Raw genomic sequence first — 13,848 nt, 5'->3', positions numbered from 1 at the left:
AGTAGTTGTAACCATAATGTTTTTAGCTAACGCAATAGTGTTGTAATAGTGAGAATGCCCTGGACAGACACCCCTAGCTATAGTGAGTGAGTTGGGTTTAACACCACTTCTAACAGTATTCAAGTTACATCACGAGTGTCTTTTTGATGTGGGAGGAAAACTCGAAGTCGTGCATATTTTTAGACGTTTACCACTTTGGTGAAACACACGAGTATGGTGATGACAAACCCACTAACATAGTCAGGGCGACTCTTGGATTTGAACCAAGTATCATTGGTTTCTCTGTGCAGGGAAATGCAGTTTCTTAGATGACCACAGCTTACGTCCGTCCACCCCTACTTATCAGTCAGTCGGCGATACAAATATCAGATAAATTGGATATTTACGTTGAAGAATCAATATTTCACGTAATATGCAGTATGTTTACTTTCTGAAAGAGAAAACATCCTAAATATTTTATAATGGTACCTGTAAAAAAGTTCTTGTAATAGGAAGACCATATGAAGTACAATATGATTGATCATGTACACAGAACATGACGGCAGGTACCCCCCCCCCCCCCCCCCCCCCCCCCTACACACACACACACACACACACACACATACATATATATATATAGGTCGAGTGATGTATATTGATATACATCATCACTTATTATGTTTACTAAAATGTCACACAGAGAAAGAAAGGATTAAAAATCCTAAAGACATACTATCTACATGATATTCACAAGTATTCACGACCAGTTTCCTCTGAAAATAAACTCTCTCTATTCAGTATGGTCAATGGGCAGTTGTGAAAATCACAAACCCTAATGAGATCGTGTCTACATGGTTACATCCAGGGATGTTTAAGATCGAAACTCTTATCTACAGTCAGACAACATGTCAGTCTATTATCCTAGAAAAACAGATCAGGAAATAGGACTGACCACCCGTATGGTGATAAGGAGGTTTTTCTTAATATCATTTCAAATGACATGACTTTAAGTTGGCATTGGTCTCGGTGAATGGCTGGCTTCTTTCTTTGGATTTCAATAATTTCTTGTAGTTTCCTCTTTTCCAGTGATTGATATTGGTACAGAGAATTCCTGTTGCCTAGAAAGTGCAAATTTACCTATACCTACGGAACTGAGCGAAAAGGGTCGAATAGGTGACGGAACCTTACGAAGGTTACGGGTAGGCATGGTGTCTCGTGACTTTAGTCCACGGACACATACGAGTGATTCCGATGCCATTAGGCACACTCGTCCCATTCCGTAATCCGCAAGATACCGAGTGGTGAAGAATGAGCCGACATGGCGACAACTGAAAAAGGCTCTTGGCGTCACGCGTCAGACGTCGAACTGCATGAATTACGTCAAGTTTGCATCGCAAATGGCTTGCACATTAATGGCATGGAAGCCCTTTCGGCATACGTATGCTGCTTCCTCATCGGCAGGTGGTCTCCTGATCGGCACGTCTATGGCTTCGATGATACGGGGAATCCAGCAAGTCGATAAAATTCGTGCTTCACATCACGGAAATTGTCAAGATCAAAACTGATATTGTTGATAGAGCGGCAAATGGCGTCTATAGTCGGGTGATACACCCGGGACTCAATAGACTTCACAGTCCCGCGAAGGCCGCCCAACTCTACGAAAATAAAACAACCTTGCTTAAATATCTCAAAATCAGGAGTAACTTCGTTTCTTGGGACAGGGAATGCGAACGCTCGATTGTTGGTGTAATAGACGGAGAGACTGCTTCCAGCAGTTTCAAGAGGGCGTGGCGTGGCATACGCTATCGCGCATGCAGTTCATCGTCAGACAACGTATCCAGCTGCCTTTGTGCGGTCTCTAAACCCACTTTCTTTTAGACACGATCCATTTCTTTTCACATCATATTGTACAATTTAAGTTCGATTTTAGCGATCCTAATCTGGTCCGGAGCAACTTAGCATTTTGATCTTAACTTTCAACTCCCTTAGTTAAGTTTGCTTTGTGAAACGGCCGATCGTAACAAAAAATTAAGATCGCGTACTTAGTAAGTTACAATCAACTTAGCCCTAAGATCGCTTTGTGGAATGGGACCCAGGTCGTCAACAGAAGCGGGCGGATTGTACGGTTGGTCACGGCTTCGGTTAAGGGCACCGCATCTACGTCGACGATGAAAAATCGGCTTCTTGTGTAAAGTGACAGAGTGGGTCTCCGTCTTCAACTTCACTCTTGAATCTTTTCAATGAATGATGCCTGATGGGCAAAAAATTGACATTTCATTATTGCAGCCGTGCTGTGGCGGCCAACATCGGCCAACATTTAGTCACACCGTTTCAAAGTTTCAGTTTCATGATACTATATCAGAAGGGAAGTTGAAAATATAAAAGTTAAAGACAGACAGAAAATGGTTTAGTGATGGGCCAAATTGACTAATCCAATATGGTTGCCATGACGGCAATTATTGAACCTTTGGATCGGAATACAAAGATACCCTATTCAATTGCTGGGATAATATGTATAAGGTCTCTGGCATTGTGACTTCAGGGAGTTGTTAAACATGTAGATGCCTTCAGATGTGCTAAAAACAACTATTGCGTCAAACTGGCATTGCCATCAGGTTGCTGTTGGGGGCATGTTCAAAATAGGAACGTAACTATGTCAGTAGATTTTAGATACTCAAGTATTGGGAAGACGATGGCAAGTCTCAGCACCCAGGAGATTATGAATTAAAGGTTTATGTTGAATATGTGAATGTTTACGACGCATGAGTGAACGGTTTATAGACAATGCACCTTTTTCTAAGCTACAACGAAGATTTATGTTTTTTTTATTTACTCTGCCCATCGCTGTTGCATATAGATCCATAAATGAGTTTCACAAAGATAAGTTTAGTGGCCCAGTCGTTTTCGTTTTTGATCTGGAATATTAATTTTAATGTTCACTTTCAAATAAGTATACAAATATAAGTCTGTTTTATATAAATAGTGAACGGATGAGGGGAAGCAATCTCATTAAAACCAGATCTTTTACTCCGATATCTCCGATATCTTTTACTCCTGTCCAGTCTAAACACAGGATGCGTGCGTCCTTGAACGAGCAAGATGTCAGCTTTTAGAAACAACTATTGGGTTTTATTTCGTATGTTAACTGAGGCAAACATCTGCCCAAACGTTCGACTTGACTGAAACTTGGAACCTGAAGCCACGTCCATTCCTCCTATACTTGAAATATATAACTCAATAGCTAAAAATAAAACCGTACAAAGATCCAGCAAATGTTACATAAAATCCCAACCCCCTGTCTCAAAGATTAACAATAATCCTTAATCCAGTCAGAGAAGGATTTATTTTATATTCACAGAAAGTATTTGAGACAAGTGAAATTAATACCATGTGCATACTGAAAAACTCAAAGGCTTTGCTTGACTTTCTGCAATCTCAGAAATTCTTTCAAAACATTTGATTTTTCAACTTTGTACCCCCTCAAGACAAACTTTAGGAAAAACTTAATTAGTTAATACATGGGACATTTATTACAAAACGTGGTGACCGTACATATAATTACATCTCTTTCTGAGAGATTCAGGCAATTTGTAAAAAATGAAAGCAAATGTCCTCTGGAGTTTACTGAGAAAACAATATGTGAAATGCTGGACTTCCTCAGTGAAAACATCTATGAAATTTGGGTCGTGCCGCTTTTGAGATGTCTATCGCGTTTTGATTTTGAATTTTCACGCGGGTAAATGTCGAAATGTGTTTAACATCTAAACGTGTTTAGGTTTTGAATGTGTAAGCAACAGCTAAACGTGTTTTAATCTTTCGGAAAATCTACATGAAATTTACAGTTTGAACTGGCATTCAATGATCTGGACAATAGTGTCAGAAAAAGAAGAAGAAAGCTTCTTCAGTTTGTACTCTTTGCGTTCATTTGTAGCTTGCAAATTAGATTATTAAGATGATACACATTGATGTGCATTTTGTCGTAAACATGTTAAGGTAATTAAAATGATACAACATGATACACATTTTGTCGTAAACGACTTTAGATTATAAGGGTGATACTTAATGATGTACCGTTTGTCGTTAACATGTCTAGATTATTAGGATGATACTTAATGATGTACCGTTTGTCGTTAACATGTTTAGATTATTAGGATGATACTTAATGATGTACCGTTTGTCGTAAACATGTTTAGATTATTAGGATGATACTTAATGATGTACCGTTTGTCGTTAACATGTTTAGATTATTAGGATGATACTTACTGATGTACCGTTTGTCGTTAACATGTCTAGATTATTAAGCAACAGCTAAACGTGTTTGGATTTGTATACCAGAATTATCCTTGGAATATTATACACACTTCATTCTGTACAACAGTATAATCTTTCGGAAAATCTACATGAAATTTACAGTTTGAACTGGCATTCAATGATCTGGACAATAGTGTCAGAAAAAGAAGAAGAAAGCTTCTTCAATTTGTACTCTTTGCGTTCATTTGTAGCTTGCAAATTAGATTATTAAGATGATGCACATTGATGTGCATTTTGTCGTAAACATGTTAAGGTAATTAAAATGATACAACATGATACACATTTTGTCGTAAACGACTTTAGATTATAAGGGTGATACTTAATGATGTACCTTTTGTCGTTAACATGTCTAGATTATTAGGATGATACTTAATGATGCGCATTCTGTTGTGAACATGTTTAGATTATCAGGATGATACTTAATGATGTACCGTTTGTCGTAAACATGTTTAGATTATTAGGATGATACTTAATGATGTACCGTTTGTCGTCAACATGTTTAGATTATTAGGATGATACTTAATGTTGTACCGTTTGTCGTTAACATGTCTAGATTATTAGGACGATACTTAATGATGTACCGTTTGTCGTAAACATGTTTAGATTATTAGGATGATACTTAATGATGTACCGTTTGTCGTTAACATGTCTAGATTATTAAGCAACAGCTAAACGTGTTTGGATTTGTATACCAGAATTATCCTTGGAATATTATACACACTTCATTCTGTACAACAGTAAAATCTTTTGGAAAATCTACATGAAATTTACAGTTTGAACTGGCATTCAATGATCTGGACAATAGTGTCAGAAAAAAAAGAAGAAAGCTTCTTCAATTTGTACTCTTTGCGTTCATTTGTAGCTTGCAAATTAGATTATTAAGATGATACACATTGATGTGCATTTTGTCGTAAACATGTTAAGGTAATTAAAATGATACAACATGATACACATTTTGTCGTAAACGACTTTAGATTATAAGGGTGATACTTAATGATGTACCGTTTGTCGTTAACATGTCTAGATTATTAGGATGATACTTAATAATGCGCATTCTGTTGTGAACATGTTTAGATTATCAGGATGATACTTAATGATGCACCATTTGTCGTAAACATCTTAAGATTATCAGGACGATACTTAATGATGTACCGTTTGTCGTTAACATGTTTAGATTATTAGGACGACACTTAATGATGTACCGTTTGTCGTTAACATGTTTAGATTATTAGGATGATACTTGATGATGCACCGTTTGTCGTAAACATGTTTAGATTATTAGGATGATACTTAATGATGTACCGTTTGTCGTAATCATGTTTAGATTATTAGGATGATACTTAATGATGTACCGTTTGTCGTTAACATGTCTAGATTATCAGGATGATAGTCTGATGTACCGTTTGTCGTAAACATGTTTAGATTATTAGGATGATACTTAATGATGTACCGTTTGTCGTTAACATGTCTAGATTATTAGGACGATACTTAATGATGTACCGTTTGTCGTAAACATGTTTAGATTATTAGGATGATACTTAATGATGTACCGTTTGTCGTTAACATGTCTAGATTATTAGGACGATACTTAATGATGCGCATTTTGTTGTGAACATGATTAGATTATTAGGACGATACTTAATGATGCACCGTTTGTCGTTAACATGTCTAGATTATTAAGCAACAGCTAAACGTGTTTGGATTTGTATACCAGAATTATCCTTGGAATATTATACACACTTCATTCTGTACAACAGTATAATCTTTTGGAAAATCTACATGAAATTTACAGTTTGAACTGGCATTCAATGATCTGGACAATAGTGTCAGAAAAAAAAGAAGAAAGCTTCTTCAATTTGTACTCTTTGCGTTCATTTGTAGCTTGCAAATTAGATTATTAAGATGATACACATTGATGTGCATTTTGTCGTAAACATGTTAAGGTAATTAAAATGATACAACATGATACACATTTTGTCGTAAACGACTTTAGATTATAAGGGTGATACTTAATGATGTACCTTTTGTCGTTAACATGTCTAGATTATTAGGATGATACTTAATGATGTACCATTTGTCTTTAACATGTCTAGATTATTATGATGATACTTAATGATGTACCGTTTGTCGTTAACATGTCTAGATTATTAGGATGATACTTAATGATGTACCATTTGTCGTTAACATGTCTAGATTATTAGGACAATACTTAATGATGTACCGTTTGTCGTTAATATGTCTAGATTATTAGGATGATACTTAATGATGAACCGTTTGTTGTGAACATGTCGAGATTATTAGGACGATAGTTAATGATGTACCGTTTGTCGTTAACATGTCTAGATTATTAGGATGATACTTAATGATGTACCGTTTGTCGTTAACATGTCTAGATTATCAGGATGATACTTAATGATGTACCGTTTGTCGTTAACATGTCTAGATTATTAGGACGATAATTAATGATGTACCGTTTGTCGTTAACTTTCCTAGATTATGAGGACGATACTTAATGATGTACCGTTTGTCGTTAACATGTCTAGATTATCAGGATGATACTTAATGATGTACCGTTTGTCGTTAACATGTCTAGATTATCAGGATGATACTTAATGATGTACCGTTTGTCGTAAACATGTTTAGATTATTAGGATGATACTTAATGATGTACCGTTTGTCGTTAACATGTCTAGATTATCAGGATGATACTTAATGATGTACCGTTTGTCGTAAACATGTCTAAATTATTAGGATGATACTTAATGATGCGCATTTTGTTGTGAACATGATTAGATTATTAGGACGATACTTAATGATGCACCGTTTGTCGTTAACATATCTAGATTATTAGGACGATACTTAATGATGCGCATTTTGTTGTGAACATGTTAAAATTATCAGGATGATACTTAATGATGTACCGTTTGTCGTTAACATGTCTAGATTATTAGGACGATACTTAATGATGCGCATTTTGTTTTGAACATGTTTAAACTATCAGGATGATACTTAATGATGTACCGTTTGTCGTTAACATGTCTAGATTATTAGGATGATACTTAATGATGCGCATTCTGTTGTGAACATGATTATATTATCAGGATGATACTTAATGATGTACCGTTTGTCGTTTACATGTCTAGATTATCAGGGTAGTAAGTAATGATGTGCATTTTGTCCTTAACATTTTTAGATTATTAGGATGATACAAAATGAGATGCATTTTGTCGTAAACATATTAATATTTTTAGGGTGATACGTAAAGATATGGATTTTGTCATTGATATGTTTAGATTATCAGGATGGTACATACTGATGTGCATTTTGTCGTTAACATTTTTAGATTTTCAGGATGACACATGGATGTAGATTTTGTCATTGACATATCTATATTATCAGGATGAAACATAAGGATGTGCTTTTTGTCGTAAACATGTTCAGATTAAAAGTGATTACATTTACCTTTTTTTCAAAATAAATCTGTGCTCCCTTCATGTGTTAAGCTTACAATAAACTGCCTTGAAACTCTCATAAGAATCTTACAATGTCATTTATTTGTAATAAGTGTTGATATAAAGCTGAACCTACTCTAGACTTCTACTTGACACATATCTACTATATTTTCTCCCTGGCGCTTAGACTTGCAACTAACACATATATATTATATATACTGAACCAAATTTAAAACTTCATAAACCTAAAATTTTAATATTTTGACCAGTTATCATTGTGGGCCCTTATTGTGTATTTAAACAGTAATGGCCACGTATTGTTTTCAGATAACACCCGTTTTTGTGCAGGTGAATCGATCAAAATGATGTGCACAGCACTAAAGTGACAAAAGTGTTTTTTCACGTGCAACTGGTCACGTGGCCATAATACCGCACGTGTTTCCAGCCATACTTGTTAGCAGTCATTATCAAAAAAAGAAAAACACAAGAAAACAAAAGTCTTTGCGGCCATTTGTCATGCCACGCCTTTCAAATGTGCAACGTGAACGTGCCATCGGCATGTTGCAGACGGGAACGTCCGTAGCTGAAGTCGCAAGGACGATGGGTTGTAGTCGACGGACTGTTTATGATTTACAGACGCGTCTACAGCAAACGGGTACCACCGCTGATCGCCCTCGGCCAGGTCGACCACGTGTGACGTCACATGCAGAGGATCGTCAGATTGTCTTACGTCACCTCCGTAACCGATTTTTGACGGCTACATCAACAAGAAATGAACTGTTTAGGGGTAGACTGAGTGCGCAAACTGTTCGAAACTGTCAGAGAACTGCTCACCTTCAAGCACGACGGCCATACTGCCGGCCGATTCTGACTAAATTACACAGACGTCAACGTCAATTGTTAGCACAGCAACACTTACGATGAACTCAGAGGAATTGGAATCAAGTCGTCTTCAGTGATGAATCCCGATTTTATCCTCGATTTGCTGATGGTAGGGCGAGGGTGTGGAGGCGCCGTCATGAACGTTACGCCAAGTGTTGTGTACAGGAAGTTGACAGATTTCGAGGCGGAAATGTCATGGTGTGGGGTGCTTTCTGTGGCAATGCACGTTCCAGGCTTCTTGTCATCCGTGGCAACCTCAACGCTGCTGCTTACCGCTTACACCAGAACTTCTGCCTTTTATGGCAGCACATGGACCCGGTTTGATCTTCCAACACGACAATGCCAGACCCCACACAGCAATTTTGATAAGGAATTTCCTTAAGAATGCGGGAGCCAACGTCATGGACTGGCCGTCCAGGTCTCCCGACCTCAATCCCATCAAAACACGTCTGGGATGCTCTTGGCAGAAGTCTGTGCACTCTCCAGAACCAACCACAGAATTTGCAAGATCTTGGCACCATTTTGCAGCAACAATGGTGTCGTCTTCCCAATCATGTGTTCACAGGCATCACAAGGTCCATGCGGAGGCGTTGTGTGGCAGTTGTCAACGCACATGGTGGCCATACACGCTACTGAACTTGTGTGCCATCAGATTCTCGTGCTTGGGACTTGCAACTGACATATATCTACTATATATTTACTCCCTGGCGCTAAGACTTGCAACTGACACATATCTACTCTATCTTTACTCCCTGGCGCTAAGACTTTCAACTGACACATATCTAGTATATATTTACTCCCTGGCGCTAAGACTTGCAACTGACATTTATCTACTATATATTTACTCCCTGGCGCATAGACTTCCAACTGACGTATATCTACTATATATTTACTCCCTGGCTCTAAGACTTGCAACTGATACATATCTACTATATATTTACTCCCTGGCGCTAAGATTTGCAACTGACATATATCTACTATATCTTTACTCCCTGGCGCATAAACTCGCAACTGACATATATCTACTATATATTTACTCCTTGGCAATGAGACTTGCAACTAACGTATATCTACTATATATTTACTCCCTGGCTCAAAGACTTGCAACGGACACATATCTACTATATATTTACTCCCTGTAGCTAAGACTTGCAACTGACATATATCTACTATATATTTACTCCCTGGCGCTGAGACTTGCAACTGACATATATCTACTATATATTTACTCCCTGGTGCTAAGACTTGCAACTGACATATATCTACCATATATTTACTCCCTGGCGCTAAGACTTGCAACTGACATATATCTACTATATATTTACTCCCTGGCGCTAAGACTTGCAAATGACATATATCTACAATATATTTACTCCCTGGCGCTAAGACTTGCAACTGACATATATCCAGTATATATTTTCTCCCTGGCGCTAAGACTTGCAACTGACATATATCTACTATATATTTACTCGGTGGCGCTAAGACTTGCAACTGACACATATCTACTATATATTTACTCCCTGGCGCTAAGATTTGCTACTGACATATATCTACTATATATTTTCTCCCTGGTGCTAAGACTTGCAACTGACACATATCTACTATATATTTACTCCCTGGCGCTAAGATTTGCAACGGACATATATCTACTATATATTTTCTCCCTCGCGCTAGGACTTGCAACTGACACATATCTACTATATATTTACTCCCTAGCGCAGACTTGCAACTGACACATATCTATTATATATGTACTCCCTGGCGCTGGGACTTGCAACTGACATATATCACTATATATTTACTCCTTGGCGCTAAGACTTGCAGCTGACATATATCTACTATATATTTACTCCCTGGAGCTAAGATTTGCAACCGACACATATCTTCTATATATTTACTTTCTGGCGCTAAGACTTGCAACTGACATATATTTACTATATATTTATTCCCTGGCGCTAAGACATGCAACTGACATATATCCAGTATATATTTACTCCCTTGAGCTGAGACTTGCAACTAACGTATATCTACTATATATTTACTCCCTGGCTCTAAGACTTGCAACTGAAATATATCTACCATATATTTACTCCCTGGCGTTAAGACTTGCAACTGACATATATCTACTATATATTTACTCCCTGGCGCTGAGACTCGCAACTGACATATATCTACTGTATATTTACTCCCTGGCGCTAAGATTTGCAACTGACATATATCTACTATATCTTTACTCCCTGGCGCTAAGACTTGCAACTGACATATATCTAGTATATATTTACTCCCTGGCGCTAAGACTTGCAACTGACATATATCTAGTATATATTTACTCCCTGGCGCTAAGACTTGCAACTGACATTTATCTACTATATATTTACTCCCTGGCGCTAAGACTTCCAACTGACGTATATCTACTATATATTTACTTCCTGGCTCTAAGACTTGCAACTGACACATATCTACTATATATTTACTCCCTGGCGCTAAGACTTGCAACTGACATATATCTACTATATATTTACTCGGTGGCGCTAAGACTTGCAAATGACATATATCTACAATATATTTACTCCCTGGCGCTAAGACTTGCAACTGACATATATCCAGTATATATTTTCTCCCTGGCGCTAAGACTTGCAACTGACATATATCTTCTATATATTTACTCCCTGGCGCTAAGACTTGCAACTGACACATATCTACTATATATTTACTCCCTGGCGCTAAAACTTGCAACTGACATATATCTACTATATATTTACTCCCTGGCGCTAAGACTTGCAACTGACACATATCTACTATATATTTACTCCCTGGCGCTAAGATTTGCTACTGACACATATCTATTATATATTTACTCCCTGGCGCTGGGACTTGCAACTGACATATATCACTATATATTTACTCCTTGGCGCTAAGACTTGCAGCTGACATATATCTACTATATATTTACTCCCTGGAGCTAAGATTTGCAACCGACACATATCTTCTATATATTTACTTTCTGGCGCTAAGACTTGCAACTGACATATATTTACTATATATTTATTCCCTGGCGCTAAGACATGCAACTGACATATGTCCAGTATATATTTACTCCCTTGAGCTGAGACTTGCAACTGACGTATATGTACTATATATTTACTCCCTGGCTCTAAGACTTGCAACTGACATATATCTACTATATATTTACTCCCTGGCGCTGAGGCTCGCAACTGACATATATCTACTATATATTTACTCCCTGGCGCTAAGATTTGCAACTGACATATATCTACTATATTTTTACTCCCTTGCGCTAAGACTTGCAACTGACATATATCTAGTATATATTTACTCCCTGGCGCTGAGACTCGCAACTGACATATATCTACTATATATTTACTCCCTGTCGCTAAGACTTGCAACTGATATATATCTTCTATATATTCACTCCCTGGCGCTAAGACTTGCAACTGACACATATCTACTATATATTTACTCCCTGGCTCTAAGACTTGCAACTGAAATATATCTACTATATATTTACTCCCTGGCTCTAAGACTTGCAACTGAAATATATCTACTATATATTTACTTCCTGGCTCTAAGACTTGCAACTGACACATATCTACTATATATTTACTCCCTGGCGCTAAGACTTGCAACTGACATATATCTAGTATATATTTACTCCCTGGCGCTAAGACTTGCAACTGACATTTATCTACTATATATTTACTCCCTGGCGCTAAGACTTCCAACTGACGTATATCTACTATATATTTACTTCCTGGCTCTAAGACTTGCAACTGACACATATCTACTATATATTTACTCCCTGGCGCTAAGACTTGCAACTGACATATATCTATTATATATTTACTCGGTGGCGCTAAGACTTGCAAATGACATATATCTACAATATATTTACTCCCTGGCGCTAAGACTTGCAACTGACATATATCCAGTATATATTTTCTCCCTGGCGCTAAGACTTGCAACTGACATATATCTTCTATATATTTACTCCCTGGCGCTAAGACTTGCAACTGACACATATCTACTATATATTTACTCCCTGGCGCTAAAACTTGCAACTGACATATATCTACTATATATTTACTCCTTGGCGCTAAGACTTGCAACTGACGTATATCTACTATATATTTACTCCTTGGCGCTAAGACTTGCAACTGACATATATCTACTATATATTTACTCCCTGGCGCTAAGACTTGCAACTGACATATATCTTCTATATATTTACTCCCTGGTGCTAAGACTTGCAACTGACATATATCTACTATATAATTACTCCCTGACGCTAAGACTTGTATCTGACAATATATCTACTAAATATTTACTCCCTGGCGCTAAGACTTGCAACTGACATATATCTACTATATATTTACTCCCTGGCGCTGACTTGCAACTGACATATATCTACTATATATTTACTCGGTGGCGCTAAGACTTGCAAATGACATATATCTACTTTATATTTACTCCCTGGCGCTAAGACTTGCAACTGACATATATCCAGTATATATTTACTCCCTGGCGCTAAGACTTGCAACTGACATATATCTTCTATATATTTACTCCCTGGCGCTAAGACTTACAACTGACACATATCTATTATATATTTACTCCCTGGCGCTGAGACTTGCAACTGACGTATATATACTACATATTTACTCCCTGTCTCTAAGACTTGCAACTGAAATATATCTACTATATATTTACTCCCTGGCGCTAAGACTTGCAACTGACATATATCTACTATATATTTATTCCCTGGCGCTGAGACTCGCAACTGACATATATCTACTATATATTTACTCCCTGGCGCTAAGATTTGCAACTGACATATATCTAGTATATATTTACTCCCTGGCGCTAAGACTTGCAACTGACATATATCTACTATATATTTACTCCCTGGCGCTAAGACTTGCAACTGACATATATCTTCTATATATTTACTCCCTGGTGCTAAGACTTGCAACTGACATATATCTACTATATAATTACTCCCTGACGCTAAGACTTGTATCTGACAATATATCTACTAAATATTTACTCCCTGGCGCTAAGACTTGCAACTGACATATATCTACTATATATTTACTCCCTGGCGCTGACTTGCAACTGACATATATCTACTATATATTTACTCGGTGGCGCTAAGACTTGCAAATGACATATATCTACTTTATATTTACTCCCTGGCGCTAAGACT

The 13,848-nt window shown here is 37.3% G+C and overlaps 1 protein-coding gene across 3 annotated transcripts in view; it reads right to left on the bottom strand.

Moving 5' to 3' along the window:
• LOC124110926 (nuclear factor 1 X-type-like) overlaps positions 1 to 13,848 on the bottom strand; it is a 334,632-nt gene that overhangs the window by 234,927 nt on the left and 85,857 nt on the right. The gene's annotated exons all lie outside the window — the stretch shown is intronic.

This window comes from Haliotis rufescens, unplaced genomic scaffold (genome assembly GCF_023055435.1).
Source record: "Haliotis rufescens isolate VD_foot unplaced genomic scaffold, xgHalRufe1.0.p SCAF_2, whole genome shotgun sequence".
Taxonomy (NCBI): domain Eukaryota; kingdom Metazoa; phylum Mollusca; class Gastropoda; order Lepetellida; family Haliotidae; genus Haliotis; species Haliotis rufescens.
Note: the sequence above shows the minus strand (reverse complement) of the source record. Positions and strands in the feature narration are given on the sequence as shown.